Consider the following 8,126-nt stretch of genomic DNA (forward strand, 5'->3'; position numbering starts at 1 on the left):
CTCAGATCACTCCCTATAGGATTACTCCCTGTGTGACCTTAAGCAATGCCCTGGATCTCAGATAAAGAACATAAAACCACCTAGAAGTCTTCTGGTCCACATCCCTTCTATTACTAAAACAGATCTGTCCTGAGGTTGGGATGGAGAGAATGACTAGGGCTGGGGCTGGCAGGGGAAGGGTGGGGAAGGTTCCCTCGCCACCATCCAGGTGTTCCCCGGGGGGATGTCACCACAAAACCAAAGCAGGGCATGTCTAACATGTATTGGATAATACACGTCTAGAGGAGGGGGCAGGGAGGGAGAAAAATTTGGAACACAAGGTTTTGCAAGGGTGGGTGCCGAAAACTCTCTCTGCATGTGATTTGAAAAATAGGAAGAGATTATTATTTTAAAAAAACCAAAGCAAACAACCAAAGCAGAGGATGAGCATGTGGGGATGCAGGGGAAGAAGGGATGACCCCCCCCCCATGTAGGATGTGAGGGAACGCAGAAAGTAGGAGCTGATTCCTCAGGGACCCTGTGAGTTCAGCTAGTGGCCACGGTGGTGCTCTGAGATGGATGGGGGAAACAGCTTCAGTCTGGGGGCTCAAGACAGACGTTCACAAACAGGATCTACTTTTCAACCAGAAAACCAAATGCAGATCAATTTGAAAGTCAAACTGAAACATGAAAAAACATTTATTTACATAACTCAATTCTGTCTAATTATTAATTGTAATAGCAGTAGGAGTGATTGTAGTAGTTGTGGTAGTAGTTATAGTGGTAGCATTAGTAGTAGTTATAGTGCTCCAAGTAGTAGTAATTGTGGTAGTAGTAGTAGTTATAGTAATAGTAATAGTTGTGATAGTTATAGTAGTAGCTGTGGTAATTATAGTAGTAGCAGTAGTAGTAAAGTAGTAGTATGGTAGTAGGAGTAATAGTAGTAGTAGTTATAGTAGTAGCTGTGGTAGTTATAGTAGTTGTGGTAGTAGTAGTTGTAATAGTAGTAGTAGTTATAGTAGTAGTAGTAGTGGTAAAGTAGTAGTGTGGTAGGAATAGTAGTAGTAGTTATAGTAGTAGCTGTGGTAGTTATAGTAGTTGTGGTAGTGGTAAAGTAGTAGTGGTAGTAGGTATGTATTAAAGTAGTTTGGTGTTTGGTGAGTAGTGTAATTGTAGTAGTTTTAGTATGTATTAAAAATGTAAAATAGTGTAAAGGGGGGTGTTGGTGTAGTAGTAGTTGTATGTTTGGTGTAATGTGTTATAAGTAAATAGTAAAGTGGTGTTAGTAGTGTTGTATAAGTAGTATGTGTGATAGTAGAAATATGATTTGGGTAGTTGGGTAGGGAATTGTTATAGTGGTGGTTTATGTTAAATAGTAGTTATATTGGTTTTAATGGTGTTATAGTAGTGGGATTTGGGTTGGTGGTTATGCACACAAGGTATAAGTACTAGTGGTTGGGTGGTGGTGGTTTTTGGTGTGTGGAGTGGTGGTCATAGTTGGAATGGTGGCAATCATAGTAATAATAGTAATGGTGGTGAGTAATTGCAATAACTGGGGCGTGGATGGGGTTTGGCCCTGAAGCAGGAGGACATGACCCCCGCTTCAACCCTAGCTGTGGACCCTGGGCAATCACTTAACCCTGTCTGCCTCAGTTTTTATTGAAAATGGGCCCAGAGTGAAATGGAAACCACACGGTCCTGCCAAGCTCCGGGTCACGGTTTGCACGTGATGGACAACAACAACAAAACGAAAAGCACCTTCCTTCAGAGTTGGTATGAGGGTCCGATGATACTCCTAGACTCCGATGTCACTAAATTGATGATGATGGTGAGGATGGTGATGGTATTCATCGGGAACTCTGAAGTGTGACGAGAGCTCCGTGTGAGGTGGCCCCGCAGTCTCAATGCTGTTTAATGTTTTGAACAGCACTAACTCTTTTGGGGACTCCCTGTGAGTTTTATCTCCCTTGAGATTTAGTGACAGAGCAGAATCCAGGAGACCTGGATTTAGATCCAGCCTCGGGCACTGACTAGCTGTGTGATCCCGGGGAAGTCCCTTAACCCTTGCCTCAGTGTCTACTTGTAAAATGGGAGTAATGTTACCTACATCCCAAGGGTCTGTGACATAATGTGCAGGTTGTGTTTATATGTGTATGCATTGGGACATGCATGTGTGACACACGTGTGCACTTACACATGCATGTGTGCCGATCTGTGCACCCACGCACGTGCATGCAGATGTAAGACAAGGCACACCTATGAGAACATGCATGTCTAGGCACACGCACATGGCTGTCCACACACGTACACCTACATGTCTGTGTGCCCGTGTGCATGTATACCTGGATGATTGGTTGGTTGTTTTCCTTCCCTCTTGAAGAGGACCAAATGGCGTCTCTAGGTCAGAGTGGAGCTACCACGGATCCAACGCAGCTGATCAGACCGATACGAGCCACAGGTCGGACACAGACAGCCGGGGTGTGGCTGTTGTTTGTAAATAGTATTTCTAAACTTATTTTTATTTTGTAAATAGCATTTTATTTATATCATTTAATAATAATACTTATTATCAATGTTCAAAATATATTTTTACCTAATAGGATTTTTTTTAAATTACATGTAAAGATAGTTTGCAGCGTTCACTTCTGTACGATTTGGGGTTCTGAATTTTTTTCTCCTTCTCTTACTTCTCTCCTCCCCAAGACATCAAATCATCTGATATTGATTACAATGTACAACCTACTGTTTTTTGCTGAGACAATTGGAGTTAAGTGATCTGCCCAGGGGTCCCACAGCCAGGATGTGTTAAGTGTCTGAGGCCAGATTTGAACTTAGGTCCTCCTGACTTCAGGGCAGGTGTTCTATCCCCTGCGCCCTCTGCTGCCCCTTGTACATTCATTTTAAACAAAAAAGTATATATATATATATATATATTTTCCAATTACATGCAAAGATCATTTTCAGCATTGATTTTTTATATGATTTTTGAGTTCCAATTTTTTCTCCTTCCCTTCCCTTCCCCCTCCCCAAGACAACAAGCCATCTGAGACCGGTTCTACATGTACATTCATGATGAACTTTTTTTTTACATTAATAACTGTCTTTCAATAGACCTTGTTTCCTTTCTAATCCGCTGCGCTTTGTTTGATGCATTTAAAAGCCAGATTCTGGAAACCTGGCAGGCTCGGAAACCCTCCCCCCCGGTCCCGGGACAAGCACTTTTCCTTTTTTCCCACTCAGTGGGAGGGAGGGTTAGGGAGGAGGGCTCGGGGAGGAGGAGGTTGAAGGGGGAGGAGGTTGGGGGAGGAGGGCTCGGGAGGGAGGGTTGGGGGGGAGGCTCGGGAGGAGGAGGGCTCGGAGGAGGGGGGAGGGGAGGAGGTTGGGGAGGAGGAGGGTTGGGGAGGAGGAGGCTCGGGAGGAGGGGTTGGGGGGAGGAGGGCTGGGGGAGGAGGGCTCCGGAGGAGGTTGGGGGAGGAGGGCTCCGGGGAGGGGGGGGGGAGGAGGTTGGGGAGGAGGAGGGCGGGAGGAGGGGCTCGGGAGGAGGAGGTTTGGGGAGGAAGGAGGTTGGGGGAAGGAGGAGGTTGGGGGGAAGGGGCTGGGAGGAGGTTGGGAGGAGGAGGTTGGGGAGGAGGAGGAGGTTGGGGGGAGGAGGTTGGGGGAGGAGGAGGTTGGGGGAGGAGGCTTGGGAGGAGGGGAGGGGGGAGGAGGAGGAGGGCTCGGGAGGAGGAGGGTTCGGGGGAGGAGGAGGGTTGGGGAGGGAGGAGGGCTCGGGAGGAGGAGGGCTCCGGAGGAGGAGGGTTGGGGAGGAGGAGGAGGGTTCGGGAGGAGGAGGGTTCGGGAGGAGGACACGGACGACCCGCGGTTCCCCCTCAGTCGCCCAGAGTTAGAGATGCGCCCCAAGGTGGGCCGGGGCAGAGCCTCCCCAGCTCTCTCAGCCTCGCTGGGTCCCCTTCGGCGGGGGAGCCATTACACGGAGAAATAGTGTCCAGGACCGGCCGCTGCTTCGGGGGGCCTTGCATCCCGCCCAGCCTCCGCCCTTTCTCATCACACCCCCGGAGCAGGTTCGCTGGCCTGAGGGTCTCGGGCCCCGCCGTCCAGGCCTCTCTCCCGTAGCCCCTGCTGGCGGCTCTGTCCTAGCGAGGGTCCTTCTTTCTTAGGCGTGGCTGGAGCCGATGGCGGATGGACACGGACGCGGGCTGTCGTTGTGCCCGAAAAAGCAAAGGGACAAGCGGCAGAGGCTTGGGAGGCTTTCTGTGAACCGACGGGGGCGGGCGGAGCTGGGACCAGACCCAGAGACGCCGCAGCTCCCGCAGCGAGGCCAACGTAAGGAGCGGAACATCTGGCACTGAAATCTAGGCGCGAGGACCTCGAGGCCCTGCGAGAAAGCCCGTTCCCTGGCCCTGCTTTGCAAGATGGGGCCTCCCTCCCCACGGTCTCCTCAGCCTCTCTCTGGGAACATTGCACCGTGAAAGCAGAACCTCAGCGTCCCGGGAGGACCCAGAAAAGACAAGGAGCATTTGCAGCTTCTGCTTTGGGTGCCCCAGCTTCTCCCAGCCTGCAAGGCTTGCAGCCTCCGCCAGCCCCTGCCAGGTCTCCGGACCAAGAGAAGAAAAACAGGGATTCTTTTTCTTCTTTGTTAAAACTTTTATTTTCCAAAACGTTCGTGCGGACAGCTCTCCGACATCAGCCCCCGCAAGCCCTTGTGTTCCGATCCCCCTCTCCCAGGCCCGCCCCCAGATGGCAAGTCTCCTTCTCGGCCCAACGTCTGCCAAAGTCTGCAGCTCCGAGGGCCGCCTGATGGCCCGGCCTTCAGGGAGTCCTGGGCGCGGGACGGGAGGCAGCAGCATCCCTGCCCGCCCGCTTCGGGCGCTGCCGCAGCAGCCGTCTCACCCCTGCCCGGGGCCTCCTCGCCCCTGCCCGGGGCCTCCTCGCCCCTGCCCGGGGCCTCCTCGCCCCTGCCCGGGGGCCTCCTCGCCCCTGCCCGGGGCCTCCTCGCCCCTGCCCGGGGCCTCCTCACCCGGGGGCTCCCGTTGTCCCTCCTCCCCGGCGGGCAGAGGGAGGAGCCGCCCGGCCGCCTTCCATCCCCTCCTCACCCTGCTTCCCGTGCGGGGACCCCGGCGTCCCCTGCAGCTCCTCCGGGCGTGGCGGCTCCTGGGGCACCGGTGGCTCCTACCTTGTTCCCGCGACCCCGGGTCAGGGTGCTGGGGAAGCTGAGGGTCTGCTCGGGCCTAGTGGCCATTCCTCAGTGAAGAGGGAGGGCAGAGGGAGGACAAGGAGGGAGGGCAGAGGGAGGACAAGGAGGGAGGACAGAGAAGGAGGATAAGGAGGGAGGACAGAGAGGGAGGACAGAGCTTTCATAGCTTTGCACAAGCCACCTCCTCCATGACTATGAGACTCTTCCTTCTGCTGGTTCATGCGCCACTTCCTGACCGGGGCTGACGGGGATAGGGGCCAGCTCTGAAGGCAAGAGCACCTTGGGAGCCTCTGGCCCCGGATTCAGGTCCCTCCGGGGCAGCACTGGGGATCCTGGGCCGGTGCCTCCTTCCTAGTGTCCATGGGCCGCAGAGAAGGGGTGGGAAGGGTTTCCTCCCCGGGGATTCCCTGCTCCGGAGAAACTGCGGGTCTCGCCCCTCCCCAGCCCAGATACTCTGCGTCAGCACCTCCCCGTTCTTAGTTAAGAAGCTGAGCGGTCTGTGCTTCCTGGGCTCCTCTGTCCCGCTTGTCATTTGGTTTGGTGACTTCTGACTCCACTGGGGTTTTCATGGCAAACTTTTCCATGTCAGTTCCTTCTCTAGCCTATTTGACAGATGAGGAAACTGAGGCAAATGGGGTGAAGTGACTTGTTTAGGGTCACACAGTGAAGTGTCTGAGGCTGGATTTGAGCTCAAAAATATGAGTTTTGAATCCAGGCCTGCTTTCCTTCCCTCCCCCCCCCCCCCACCTTCCCTTCCTCCTACTCTCCCCTTTCTCCTTTCCCTCCTTCCTTTTCTTTTCTTCCTTCGTTTCTTTTATCTTTTCTTTTTCTTCCTCCTTTCTTTCCTCCTTTATTTTTCTTTCTTCCTTTCCTTCTTTTTTCTTTTTCTTTCTTTTATTCCTCCCTCCTTTCCTTTCCTTTCCTTTCCCTTTCCTTTCCCTTCTTTCTTTCTTTCTTTCTTTCTCTTTCTTTCTTTCTTTCTTTCTTTCTTTCTTTCTTTCTTTCTTTCTTTCTTTCTTTCTTTTCTTTCTTTCTTTCTTTCTTTCTTTCTTTTTTCTTTCTTTCTTTCTTTCTTTCTTTCTTTCTTTCTTTCTTTCTTTCTTTCTTTCTTTCTTTCTTTCTTTCTTTCTTTCCCTCCCTTCTCCCTAAGACAGCAAGTTATCTAATATAGGTTAAATACAGACAATTCTTTTTAAACACATTTTCATATTTGTCATGTTGTGCAAGAAAAATCAGAACAAAAGAAAAAAAAACTGTGAAAAATAAACAAATAAAAGGTGAAAATACCATGCTTCGATCCATAGCAGTCTCCATAGTTGTCTCTCTGGATGTGGATGACACTTTCTATCCCAAGTCTATTGAAATTTGGGCCTGACTTTCTAGCCACTCTGCCACCTCGCCACTTGTGTCTTGCCCTTAGTAGGTGCTTCATAATTAGGTAAACACTTGTTAGAATTGACTTGTATTGAATATTAGTCTTTAGATGGGCGTATTTCTTAGAAACCATGAATAGGTTATTTGGCTGAGCCCGGAGTGATGAGATAAGCTGAAAGCTTCTCTTTATCTCATTATTAGCACCTCCCACATCAGATACTGGTTAAAGACTAATTTGTTTAGAGATGGAGCCTGTTTTCATTATCTGAACACATCAGTCCCGTTGCTCTCTCTTCCCTAGCAAATTACTTTTTTTTTTAATAACTTTTTATTTTTCAATTTATATGCAAAAATCCATTTCAACATTTACCCTTGCAAAAGCTTGCATTTATATTTTTCTCCCCCTCTCCCCTAGGCAGCAAATAATTTAATATAGGTTAAACGTAATTCTTCCAAATATATTTCCCCATTTATCACAGCAAATTACTTTAAAACATTTTTCGACATGCACAGATGGGTACGTGTAGAGGCTGTGTAGGCAGCCAGGTGGCACAGTGGATGGCCTGCTGGGCCCAGGGTCAAGAAAATCTGAATTCCAATCTGCCCTCAGACCCTCACCAGCCGAGTGAACCTGGGCAAGTCACTTAGCTCTATTCCCTCATCTGCAAAATGGGGGAGGGGAAATGGCAAATCATCCCATTGTCTCTGCCAAGAAGACCCCAAACGGGCAGTGGGGCACGACTGAAAGACAAACAGGGTGGCAGACTTGCCATCGGGAAGCCCAGAGTTCGAAAGCTGCCTTATTAGCTATGTGACTTTGGCCAAGCAAGGCTTTGGATTCAATAACCTCTAAACTTTTTCCCAGTTTAAAATGAATTATTAATAATTTAATTAAAATTAAAATATCATCCTGGGATCCTTTATAAATTGCAAGCTCTTTGAGGACAGTTTCATTTTTATCTATGTCTTCAGTGCCTAAAATAAAGTGGGTGATTGATCAATGTTTGTTGATTGAACGGGCATTAATTAAGCCCTCACTATACCTGCCCTGTAATCCCCCCTTGGCATTAGTAGGGAAAGGAAGTCGGGTCCGGTCCAACCAGCTCTCTCCCTGTCATCTGGTTCACTGGTAAGGAAGTGATTTCTTTTTATGAAGGCCGGTTCCCAGGCAGGTGACGGGGCCCACAGCGCCTTCCGGGACTATGAGCTCTACTTGTAGTAGACACTTTGTTGGTTATAAAAGCAGCTAAAGGTTACAATAATAAGCGATCATTATCTCCAAGTGATCTAACAGAAAGGGAGATTGACTCACGGCTTCCGGGCTGACTCAACTAGCTGAGAGACCAAAATGTAGGAAGGCAGGGCTGCAGGTGGGAGCCGCCGAGTCTACACTGCCCTTCTGCCTGCCAGGTCATCCCCTTCTCGCAGGGACGACACCGAACCGAACACTGTCGTAAGCAGATCAGTCGGTTTTCTTGTTTGTGCAGAGTTGCGTGTGTATATATATAGGCTTCTTGGGGGCCGGAAATGTTTGATTTTTGCCTTTTTGGCATCCTCACCTTGCCCGTGACCCTGTGGT

The sequence above is a fragment of the Sarcophilus harrisii genome, chromosome 2, assembly GCF_902635505.1.
Source record: "Sarcophilus harrisii chromosome 2, mSarHar1.11, whole genome shotgun sequence".
Classification (NCBI taxonomy): Eukaryota; Metazoa; Chordata; class Mammalia; order Dasyuromorphia; family Dasyuridae; genus Sarcophilus; species Sarcophilus harrisii.